At 63.3% G+C, this 11,471-nt stretch overlaps 1 non-coding gene across 1 annotated transcript; it reads left to right on the forward strand.

The window, feature by feature from the left end:
- The first annotated feature begins 7,818 nt into the window (after nt 1-7,818).
- Nucleotides 7,819-7,937, forward strand: LOC131871829 (5S ribosomal RNA). The gene has a single exon (XR_009370023.1). It is a non-coding gene; the product is annotated as a 5S ribosomal RNA (ribosomal RNA).
- Nucleotides 7,938-11,471: the final 3,534 nt, after the last annotated feature.

Here is an 11,471-nt window from a genome sequence, read left to right on the forward strand (position 1 = left end):
TTTTTAGTTTTTCGCCGGGCGTCGCAATGCTATTTGAATAAACCTTTTGCCCGTTTGCGTTCTCGTCGGGGCCGGGCCGGGCCGGGGTGCGCTGCCCGCACTACCGCGCGCGCGGGGGGCGACACCGAGCGCGCACCCGAGGCGCCCCGAGCACACAGGCCACGGTGCAACCCGGGCGTTGTGCGCGCACCCCGGTGCGCCCGAGGTGCTGCGCGCGCACCCAGGTGAAATCGGTGTGCACCTCGGCCAGTGCGCGCTCGGTCGAGTCGCGCACGTTGGCCAAGGTGCACGGTGATGTTTCTTACTCTAAGGTTCCGCACCAGACGCCCGGGACAGGTGAGCGAAGCTGGGCGGGGCCGGGTGCGCGGCCGGGGCAGGTGCACGCAGCTGGAGAGAGCTTTGGAGCACACTTCGGAGCGCACCAATGATGCGCTCCATTCAAAAGTTTCCTGAAAAGGCAAAAAAAGTTGAGATTATAGAATTTCCCACTTGAGAGATTGTAAAAAAAAAAAATTTAAAATGAAGGAAACGCGGGTGCCAAGGTGTGCGCAGCCCAGCCAAGGTGTGCGCACCAAGGCGCCCACCCTGGCGAAGGTGCACGCAAGGTGCGCACCCGAGGCAAACCGGACAATTAACCCAACTTTCGACTTCGCGCGCACCTTGGAGCGCACTTCGGAGCGCTCCTTGGTGCGCACCAATCTTGGGCACCTCGGAGTGCACCATGGCGCCCACCAAGGTGCGCACCCGGGGCAAACCGAGCTCCGACTTCGTGCGCACCTTGGAGCGCACGAAAGGTGCGCACCATGGCGCCCACCAAGGTGCGCAGCCCAGCCAAGGCGTGCGCATCAAGGTGCGCACCCTGGCGAAGGTGCGCACCCGGGGCAAACCGAGCTCCGACTTCGTGCGCACCTTGGAGCGCACAAAAGGTGCGCAACCCAGCCAAGGTGTGCGCACCCCGGTCAAACCGAGCTCCGAATCGTGCGCACCAGAGGTGCACGCCATCGTGCGCACCTTGGAGCACACTTCGGAGCCCTCCTTGGTGCGCGCCGATGTTGCGCACCTCGGAGCGCACCCGGGGAAAACAATGCAATTAACCCGACTTTCGACTTCGTGGGCACCTCGGAGCGCTCTCGGGTTCGCACCTCGGAGCACACCGAGGTGCGCACCTTTGATGCGCTGCCTTCACCAATTTCCAGAAAAGGCAAGAAAACATTGAGAAGGTGTGCGCACCGAGGTGCCCACCCTGGCGAAGGTGCACGCGAGGTGCGCACCCGGGGCAAACCGGGCTCCGACTTCGTGCACGCCGCACCTTGGAGCACACTTCGGAGCGCTCCTTGGTGCGCACCAGGGCGCGCAACCCAGCCGAGGTGCCCACCCCGGAGAAGGTGCACGCGAGGTGCGCACCCGGGGCAAACCGGGCTCCGACTTCGTGCACGCCATGGTGCCCACCGCGGCGAAGGTGCACGCGAGGTGCGCACCCGGGGCAAACCGGGCTCCGACTTCGTGCACGCCGCACCTTGGAGCACACTTCGGAGCGCTCCTTGGTGCGCACCATGGTGCCCACCAGGGCGCGCAACCCCGCCGAAGGTGCACGCGAGGTGCGCACCCGGGGCAAACCGGGCTCCGACTTCGTGCACGCCGCACCTTGGAGCACACTTCGGAGCGCTCCTTGGTGCGCACCATGGTGCCCACCAGGGCGCGCAACCCCGCCGAAGGTGCACGCGAGGTGCGCACCCGGGGCAAACCGGGCTCCGACTTCGTGCACGCCATGGTGCGCACCGCGGCGAAGGTGCGCACCCGGGGCAAACCGGGCTCCGACTTCGTGCACGCCGCACCTTGGAGCACACTTCGGAGCGCTCCTTGGTGCGCACCAGGGCGCGCAACCCAGCCGAGGTGCCCACCCCGGCGAAGGTGCACGCGAGGTGCGTACCCGGGGCAAACCGGGCTCCGACTTCGTGCACGCCGCACCTTGGAGCACACTTCGGAGCGCTCCTTGGTGCGCACCATGGTGCCCACCAGGCCGCGCAACCCAGCCAAGGTGTGCGCACCAAGGTGCACGCGAGGTGCGCACCCGGGGCAAACCGGGGTCCGACTTCGTGCACGCCGCACCTTGGAGCACACATCGGGGCGCTCCCGGGTTCGCACCGGCGTTGCGCACCGTGGTGGGCACCTCGGAGCACACCAAGGTGGGCAGCGAGGTGCGCACCTTTGATGCGATGCCTTCACTAATTTCCATAAAAGGCAAAAAAAAAACGAGATTTTAAAATTTCCGTTTTGAAAGATAGTGAGAAAAAGGGAATGCTGGTGCCATCTTGAGCCCGCCCTGGTGCGCAGCCCAGCCAAGGTGTGCGCACCAAGGTGCCCACCCTGGCGAAGGTGCGCGCCCGGGCAATTAATCCAACTTCCAACTTCGCGCGCGCCAGGGTGGGAGCGCACCCAACAACCGGGCCTGGGAAGAGCCAATGCGAGAAACCCCACCAAACGCTCTGACAAAAAAAGAGGGGGCGCTCCAGTAACCCCGCTTCGGAGCGCACCCTGGGCAAACCCAGCCAAGGTGCCCACCCCGGCCAAGGTGCAGGCGAGGTGCGCACCCGGGGCAAACCGGGCTCCGACAACGTGCACGCCGCACCTTGGAGCACACTTCGTAGCGCTCCCGGGTGCGCACCTCAGAGCACACCAAGGTGGGCAGCGAGGTGCGCACCTTTGATGCGCTGCCTTCACTAATTTCCAGAAAAGGCAAAAAAAAAAGGAGATTTTAAAATTTCCGTTTTGAAAGATAGTGAAAAAAACGGAACGCGCGTGCCATCTTGAGCCCGCCCTGGTGCGCAGCCCAGGTAAGGTGCCCACCCTGGCAAAGGTGCGCACCCGGGCAATTAACCCTACTTCCGACTTCGTGCGCGCCAGGGTGGCAACCGGGCCTCGGAAGAGCCAATGCGAGAAACCCCACCAAACGCTCCGACAAAAAAAGAGGCGGCGCTCCAATAACCCCGCTTCGGAGCGCAGCCGGGGCAAACCCAGCCAAGGTGCCCACCCCGACGAAGGTGCACGCGAGGTGCGCACCCGGGGCAAACCGGGCTCCGACAACGTGCACGCAGCACCTTGGAGCACACTTCGAAGCACTCCCGGGTGCCCACCGGCGTTGCGCACCGTGGTGGGCAGCGAGGTGCGCACCTTTGATGCGCTGCCTTCACTAATTTCCAGAAAAAGGCAAAAAAAAATGAGATTTTAAAATTTCCGTTTTGAAAGATAGTGAAAAAAAAGGAACGCGGGTGCCATCTTGAGCCCGCCCTGGTGCGCAGCCCAGGCAAGGCATGCGCACCAAGGTGCCCACCCGAGGTGCACACCCGGGGCAAACCGGGCTCCGACTTCGTGCAGGCCGCACCTTGGAGCACACTTCGGAGCGCTCCTTGGTGCGCACCATGGTGCCCACCAGGGCGCGCAACCCAGCCAAGGTCTGCACACCAAGGTGCCCACCCCGGCGAAGGTGCACGCGAGGTGCGCACCCGGGGCAAACCGGGCTCCGACTTCGTGCACGCCATGGTGCCCACCGCGGCGAAGGTGCACGCGAGGTGCGCACCCGGGGCAAACCGGGCTCCGACTTCGTGCACGCCGCACCTTGGAGCACACTTCGGAGCGCTCCTTGGTGCGCACCATGGTGCCCACCAGGGCGCGCAACCCAGCCAAGGTGTGCGCACCAAGGTGCACGCGAGGTGCGCACCCGGGGCAAACCGGGGTCCGACTTCGTGCACGCCGCACCTTGGAGCACACATCGGAGCGCTCCCAGGTTCGCACCAGCGTTGCGCACCTTTGATGCGCTGCCTTCACTAATTTCAAGAAAAGGCAAAAAAAAACGAGATTTTAAAATTTCCGTTCTGAAAGATAGTGAAAAAAACGGAACGCGGGTGCCATCTTGAGCCCTTCCTGGTGCGCAGCCCAGGCAAGTTGTGCGCACCAAGGTGCCCACCCTGGCGGAGGTGCGCGCTCGGGGCAATCCGGGCTCCGACTTCGTGCACTGCATGGTGCCCACCAAGGCGCGCAACCCAGCCAAGGTGCCCACCGCAGCGAAGGTGCACGCGAGGTGCGCACCCGAGGTGCACACCCGGGGCAAACCGGGCTCCGACTTCGTGCACGCCGCACCTTGGAGCACACTTCAGAGCGCTCCTTGGTGCGCACCAGGGCGCGCAACCCAGCCGAGGTGCCCACCCCGGCGAAGGTGCACGCGAGGTGCGCACCCGGGGCAAACCGGGCTCCGACTTCGTGCACGCCATGGTGCCCACCGCGGCGAAGGTGCGCACCCGGGGCAAACCGGGCTCCGACTTCGTGCACGCCGCACCTTGGAGCACACTTCGGAGCGCTCCTTGGTGCGCACCATGGTGCCCACCAGGCCGCGCAACCCAGCCAAGGTGTGCGCACCAAGGTGCACGCGAGGTGCGCACCCGGGGCAAACCGGGGTCCGACTTCGTGCACGCCGCACCTTGGAGCACACATCGGGGCGCTCCCGGGTTCGCACCGGCGTTGCGCACCGTGGTGGGCACCTCGGAGCACACCAAGGTGGGCAGCGAGGTGCGCACCTTTGATGCGATGCCTTCACTAATTTCCATAAAAGGCAAAAAAAAAACGAGATTTTAAAATTTCCGTTTTGAAAGATAGTGAGAAAAAGGGAATGCTGGTGCCATCTTGAGCCCGCCCTGGTGCGCAGCCCAGCCAAGGTTTGCGCACCAAGGTGCCCACCCTGGCGAAGGTGCGCGCCCGGGCAATTAACCCAACTTCCAACTTCGCGCGCGCCAGGGTGGGAGCGCACCCAACAACCGGGCCTGGGAAGAGCCAATGCGAGAAACCCCACCAAACTCTCTGACAAAAAAAGAGGGGGCGCTCCAGTAACCCCGCTTCGGAGCGCACCCTGGGCAAACCCAGCCAAGGTGCCCACCCCGGCCAAGGTGCAGGCGAGGTGCGCACCCGGGGCAAACCGGGCTCCGACAACGTGCACGCCGCACCTTGGAGCACACTTCGTAGCGCTCCCGGGTGCGCACCTCAGAGCACACCAAGGTGGGCAGCGAGGTGCGCACCTTTGATGCGCTGCCTTCACTAATTTCCAGAAAAGGCAAAAAAAAAAGGAGATTTTAAAATTTCCGTTTTGAAAGATAGTGAAAAAAACGGAACGCGCGTGCCATCTTGAGCCCGCCCTGGTGCGCAGCCCAGGTAAGGTGCCACCCTGGCAAAGGTGCGCACCCGGGCAATTAACCCTACTTCCGACTTCGTGCGCGCCAGGGTGGCAACCGGGCCTCGGAAGAGCCAATGCGAGAAACCCCACCAAACGCTCCGACAAAAAAAGAGGCGGCGCTCCAATAACCCCGCTTCGGAGCGCAGCCGGGGCAAACCAAGCCAAGGTGCCCACCCCGACGAAGGTGCACGCGAGGTGCGCACCCGGGGCAAACCGGGCTCCGACAACGTGCACGCAGCACCTTGGAGCACACTTCGAAGCACTCCCGGGTGCCCACCGGCGTTGCGCACCGTGGTGGGCAGCGAGGTGCGCACCTTTGATGCGCTGCCTTCACTAATTTCCAGAAAAAGGCAAAAAAAAATGAGATTTTAAAATTTCCGTTTTGAAAGATAGTGAAAAAAAAGGAACGCGGGTGCCATCTTGAGCCCGCCCTGGTGCGCAGCCCAGGCAAGGCATGCGCACCAAGGTGCCCACCCGAGGTGCACACCCGGGGCAAACCGGGCTCCGACTTCGTGCAGGCCGCACCTTGGAGCACACTTCGGAGCGCTCCTTGGTGCGCACCATGGTGCCCACCAGGGCGCACCCGAGGCAAACCGGGCTCCGACTTCGTGCACGCCGCACCTTGGAGCACACATCGGAGCGCTCCCAGGTTCGCACCAGCGTTGCGCACCTTTGATGCGCTGCCTTCACTAATTTCCAGAAAAGGCAAAAAAAAACGATATTTTAAAATTTCCGTTCTGAAAGATAGTGAAAAAAACGGAACGCGGGTGCCATCTTGAGCCCTTCCTGATGCGCAGCCCAGGCAAGTTGTGCGCACCAAGGTGCCCACCCTGGCGGAGGTGCGCGCCCGGGGCAAACCGGGCTCCGACTTCGTGCACTGCATGGTGCCCACCAAGGCGCGCAACCCAGCCAAGGTGCCCACCGCAGCGAAGGTGCACGCGAGGTGCGCACCCGAGGTGCACACCCGGGGCAAACCGGGCTCCGACTTCGTGCACGCCGCACCTTGGAGCACACTTCAGAGCGCTCCTTGGTACGCACCAGGGCGCGCAACCCAGCCAAGGTGCTCACCCCGGCGAAGGTGCACGCGAGGTGCGCACCCGGGGCAAACCGGGCTCGGACTTCGTGCACGCCGCACCTTGGAGCACACATCGGAGCGCTCCCGGGTTCGCACCAGCATTGCGCACCTTTGATGCGCTGCCTTCACTAATTTCCAGAAAAGGCAAAAAAAAGAAAAAAATGAGATTTTAAAATTTCCGTTTTGAAAGATAGTGAAAAAAACGGAACGCGGGTGCCATCTTGAGCCCGCCCTGGTGTGCAGCCCAGGCAAGTTGTGCGCACCAAGGCACCCACCCTGGCCAAGGTGGGTCACGGGGTGGGTCCTAGGGTGGGTAACGGGGTGGGTACTAAGGTGCGTGCCAAGGTGGGTCATAGGGTGGGTGCCAAGGTGGGCACCAGGGTGGGTGTGCACCAACCCTAGCCAGGGTAGGTCACGGGGTGGTTGTCGGGGTGGGCGTCAAGGAGCCAAGGTGGGTGGCAAGTAGCCAAGTTGCGTGCCAAGGTGGGTGTCGGGGTGGGTGCCAAGGATCCAAGGTGGGTGCCAAGGAACCAAGGTGGGTGTCTGGGTGGGTGCCGAGGTGGGAGCCAGGGTGGGTCCCAAGGTGAGTGCAAAGGTGGGTGCCAGGGTCAAGGTGAGTGCCAATGTGGGTTCCAAGGTGCCAGGGTCAGGGTGAGTGCCAATGTGGGTTCAAAGGTGCTAAGTTGGGTGCGAGGTTGGGTGCGAGGGTGGGTGGGTGCCAAGGTGTGCTAGGTGGAAGCCCGGGTGGGTCGGCATCCCATGGGTGTCGAGTTGGGTGCCTGATGGGTGCTTCTTGTCAAGTTTTAGTCGTCGGGACTCATTTCGAGCCTTAGAGGTCGTTTCTTGTCCGGTTGCCCTGTCTTCGACCTGGGAACCCAATTTTGGTCCTCGGGTCCCATTTTTTTTTGTCTCGCATCCCACTTTTGGCCTGTGGCCTTTTCGGGGTCGATTCTCGTTTTGGGCATCAGAGCATGTTTCTTCTCCTAAAACCCAATATTTGTTTATTAAGTCTCGGAACACATTTTTGTTCTCGTGGACCCATCATGGGTCTTGGAACGCATTTGTGGTCCTTGGGTCCCATTTTGCATCCCGAAACTTGTGTTTTGGTGCTTGATCCCTATTTTGGGTGCCCACCTTGCACCAAGTGCGCACCCGGGGCAAACCGAGCGCCTTGGTGCACCGGGGCAAGATCGAGCGTGCACCCGAGGCGCCCCGAACATGCACCAAGGTGCACTCGGCCCACATGTGAGCGCAGGTCGTTGCGCCCGAGGTGGTGTGTGGGCACCGCGTTGCAGACGGGACACTGCACGCACACGACGCCCCCTACAGGTGCACGCACGTAGGCCGGGCCGGGTGCACACCCGACGCCCTAGCAAGGTGCGCGCACCCGGGCAGGGCTCACACTTGGCGAACGGGGCGCACTTCGCGAGGGAGGGTGTGCACCTCGACGGGGGTGGGTGGCCGGGGTGGATTCGCACGTGGGTCGCGGTTTGCTAAGTACACACTGCGACAAGCTCATAACGGGTGCGATCATACCAGCGTTAGTGCACCGGATCCCATCAGAACTCCGCAGTTAAGCGCGCTTGGGCCGAAGTAGTACTGGGATGGGTGACCTCCCGGGAAGTCCCGGTGTTGCACCCTTTTTTAGTTTTTCGCCGGGCATCGCAATGCTATTTGAATAAACCTTTTGCCCGTTTGCGTTCTCGTCGGGGCCGGGCCGGGCCGGGGTGCGCTGCCCGCACTACCGCGCGCGCGGGGGCGACACCGAGCGCGCACCCGAGGCGCCCCGAGCACACAGGCCACGGTGCAACCCGGGCGTTGTGCGCGCACCCCGGTGCGCCCGAGGTGCTGCGCGCGCACCCAGGTGAAATCGGTGTGCACCTCGGCCAGTGCGCGCTCGGTCGAGTCGCGCACGTTGGCCAAGGTGCACGGTGATGTTTCTTACTCTAAGGTTCCGCACCAGACGCCCGGGACAGGTGAGCGAAGCTGGGCGGGGCCGGGTGCGCGGCCGGGGCAGGTGCACGCAGCTGGAGAGAGCTTTGGAGCACACTTCGGAGCGCACCAATGATGCGCTCCATTCAAAAGTTTCCTGAAAAGGCAAAAAAAGTTGAGATTATAGAATTTCCCACTTGAGAGATTGTAAAAAAAAAAAATTTAAAATGAAGGAAACGCGGGTGCCAAGGTGTGCGCAGCCCAGCCAAGGTGTGCGCACCAAGGCGCCCACCCTGGCGAAGGTGCACGCAAGGTGCGCACCCGAGGCAAACCGGACAATTAACCCAACTTTCGACTTCGCGCGCACCTTGGAGCGCACTTCGGAGCGCTCCTTGGTGCGCACCAATCTTGGGCACCTCGGAGTGCACCATGGCGCCCACCAAGGTGCGCACCCGGGGCAAACCGAGCTCCGACTTCGTGCGCACCTTGGAGCGCACGAAAGGTGCGCACCATGGCGCCCACCAAGGTGCGCAGCCCAGCCAAGGCGTGCGCATCAAGGTGCGCACCCTGGCGAAGGTGCGCACCCGGGGCAAACCGAGCTCCGACTTCGTGCGCACCTTGGAGCGCACAAAAGGTGCGCAACCCAGCCAAGGTGTGCGCACCCCGGTCAAACCGAGCTCCGAATCGTGCGCACCAGAGGTGCACGCCATCGTGCGCACCTTGGAGCACACTTCGGAGCCCTCCTTGGTGCGCGCCGATGTTGCGCACCTCGGAGCGCACCCGGGGAAAACAATGCAATTAACCCGACTTTCGACTTCGTGGGCACCTCGGAGCGCTCTCGGGTTCGCACCTCGGAGCACACCGAGGTGCGCACCTTTGATGCGCTGCCTTCACCAATTTCCAGAAAAGGCAAGAAAACATTGAGAAGGTGTGCGCACCGAGGTGCCCACCCTGGCGAAGGTGCACGCGAGGTGCGCACCCGGGGCAAACCGGGCTCCGACTTCGTGCACGCCGCACCTTGGAGCACACTTCGGAGCGCTCCTTGGTGCGCACCAGGGCGCGCAACCCAGCCGAGGTGCCCACCCCGGCGAAGGTGCACGCGAGGTGCGCACCCGGGGCAAACCGGGCTCCGACTTCGTGCACGCCATGGTGCCCACCGCGGCGAAGGTGCACGCGAGGTGCGCACCCGGGGCAAACCGGGCTCCGACTTCGTGCACGCCGCACCTTGGAGCACACTTCGGAGCGCTCCTTGGTGCGCACCATGGTGCCCACCAGGGCGCGCAACCCCGCCGAAGGTGCACGCGAGGTGCGCACCCGGGGCAAACCGGGCTCCGACTTCGTGCACGCCGCACCTTGGAGCACACTTCGGAGCGCTCCTTGGTGCGCACCATGGTGCCCACCAGGGCGCGCAACCCCGCCGAAGGTGCACGCGAGGTGCGCACCCGGGGCAAACCGGGCTCCGACTTCGTGCACGCCGCACCTTGGAGCACACTTCGGAGCGCTCCTTGGTGCGCACCAGGGCGCGCAACCCAGCCGAGGTGCCCACCCCGGCGAAGGTGCGTACCCGGGGCAAACCGGGCTCCGACTTCGTGCACGCCGCACCTTGGAGCACACTTCGGAGCGCTCCTTGGTGCGCACCATGGTGCCCACCAGGCCGCGCAACCCAGCCAAGGTGTGCGCACCAAGGTGCACGCGAGGTGCGCACCCGGGGCAAACCGGGGTCCGACTTCGTGCACGCCGCACCTTGGAGCACACATCGGGGCGCTCCCGGGTTCGCACCGGCGTTGCGCACCGTGGTGGGCACCTCGGAGCACACCAAGGTGGGCAGCGAGGTGCGCACCTTTGATGCGATGCCTTCACTAATTTCCATAAAAGGCAAAAAAAAAACGAGATTTTAAAATTTCCGTTTTGAAAGATAGTGAGAAAAAGGGAATGCTGGTGCCATCTTGAGCCCGCCCTGGTGCGCAGCCCAGCCAAGGTGTGCGCACCAAGGTGCCCACCCTGGCGAAGGTGCGCGCCCGGGCAATTAACCCAACTTCCAACTTCGCGCGCGCCAGGGTGGGAGCGCACCCAACAACCGGGCCTGGGAAGAGCCAATGCGAGAAACCCCACCAAACGCTCTGACAAAAAAAGAGGGGGCGCTCCAGTAACCCCGCTTCGGAGCGCACCCTGGGCAAACCCAGCCAAGGTGCCCACCCCGGCCAAGGTGCAGGCGAGGTGCGCACCCGGGGCAAACCGGGCTCCGACAACGTGCACGCCGCACCTTGGAGCACACTTCGTAGCGCTCCCGGGTGCGCACCTCAGAGCACACCAAGGTGGGCAGCGAGGTGCGCACCTTTGATGCGCTGCCTTCACTAATTTCCAGAAAAGGCAAAAAAAAAAGGAGATTTTAAAATTTTCGTTTTGAAAGATAGTGAAAAAAACGGAACGCGCGTGCCATCTTGAGCCCGCCCTGGTGCGCAGCCCAGGTAAGGTGCCCACCCTGGCAAAGGTGCGCACCCGGGCAATTAACCCTACTTCCGACTTCGTGCGCGCCAGGGTGGCAACCGGGCCTCGGAAGAGCCAATGCGAGAAACCCCACCAAACGCTCCGACAAAAAAAGAGGCGGCGCTCCAATAACCCCGCTTCGGAGCGCAGCCGGGGCAAACCCAGCCAAGGTGCCCACCCCGACGAAGGTGCACGCGAGGTGCGCACCCGGGGCAAACCGGGCTCCGACAACGTGCACGCAGCACCTTGGAGCACACTTCGAAGCACTCCCGGGTGCCCACCGGCGTTGCGCACCGTGGTGGGCAGCGAGGTGCGCACCTTTGATGCGCTGCCTTCACTAATTTCCAGAAAAAGGCAAAAAAAAATGAGATTTTAAAATTTCCGTTTTGAAAGATAGTGAAAAAAAAGGAACGCGGGTGCCATCTTGAGCCCGCCCTGGTGCGCAGCCCAGGCAAGGCATGCGCACCAAGGTGCCCACCCGAGGTGCACACCCGGGGCAAACCGGGCTCCGACTTCGTGCAGGCCGCACCTTGGAGCACACTTCGGAGCGCTCCTTGGTGCGCACCATGGTGCCCACCAGGGCGCGCAACCCAGCCAAGGTCTGCACACCAAGGTGCCCACCCCGGCGAAGGTGCACGCGAGGTGCGCACCCGGGGCAAACCGGGCTCCGACTTCGTGCACGCCATGGTGCCCACCGCGGCGAAGGTGCACGCGAGGTGCGCACCCGGGGCAAACCGGGCTCCGACTTCGTGCACG

The sequence above is a fragment of the Cryptomeria japonica genome, unplaced genomic scaffold (assembly GCF_030272615.1).
Source record: "Cryptomeria japonica unplaced genomic scaffold, Sugi_1.0 HiC_scaffold_471, whole genome shotgun sequence".
In the NCBI taxonomy this organism is placed as follows: Eukaryota; Viridiplantae; Streptophyta; class Pinopsida; order Cupressales; family Cupressaceae; genus Cryptomeria; species Cryptomeria japonica.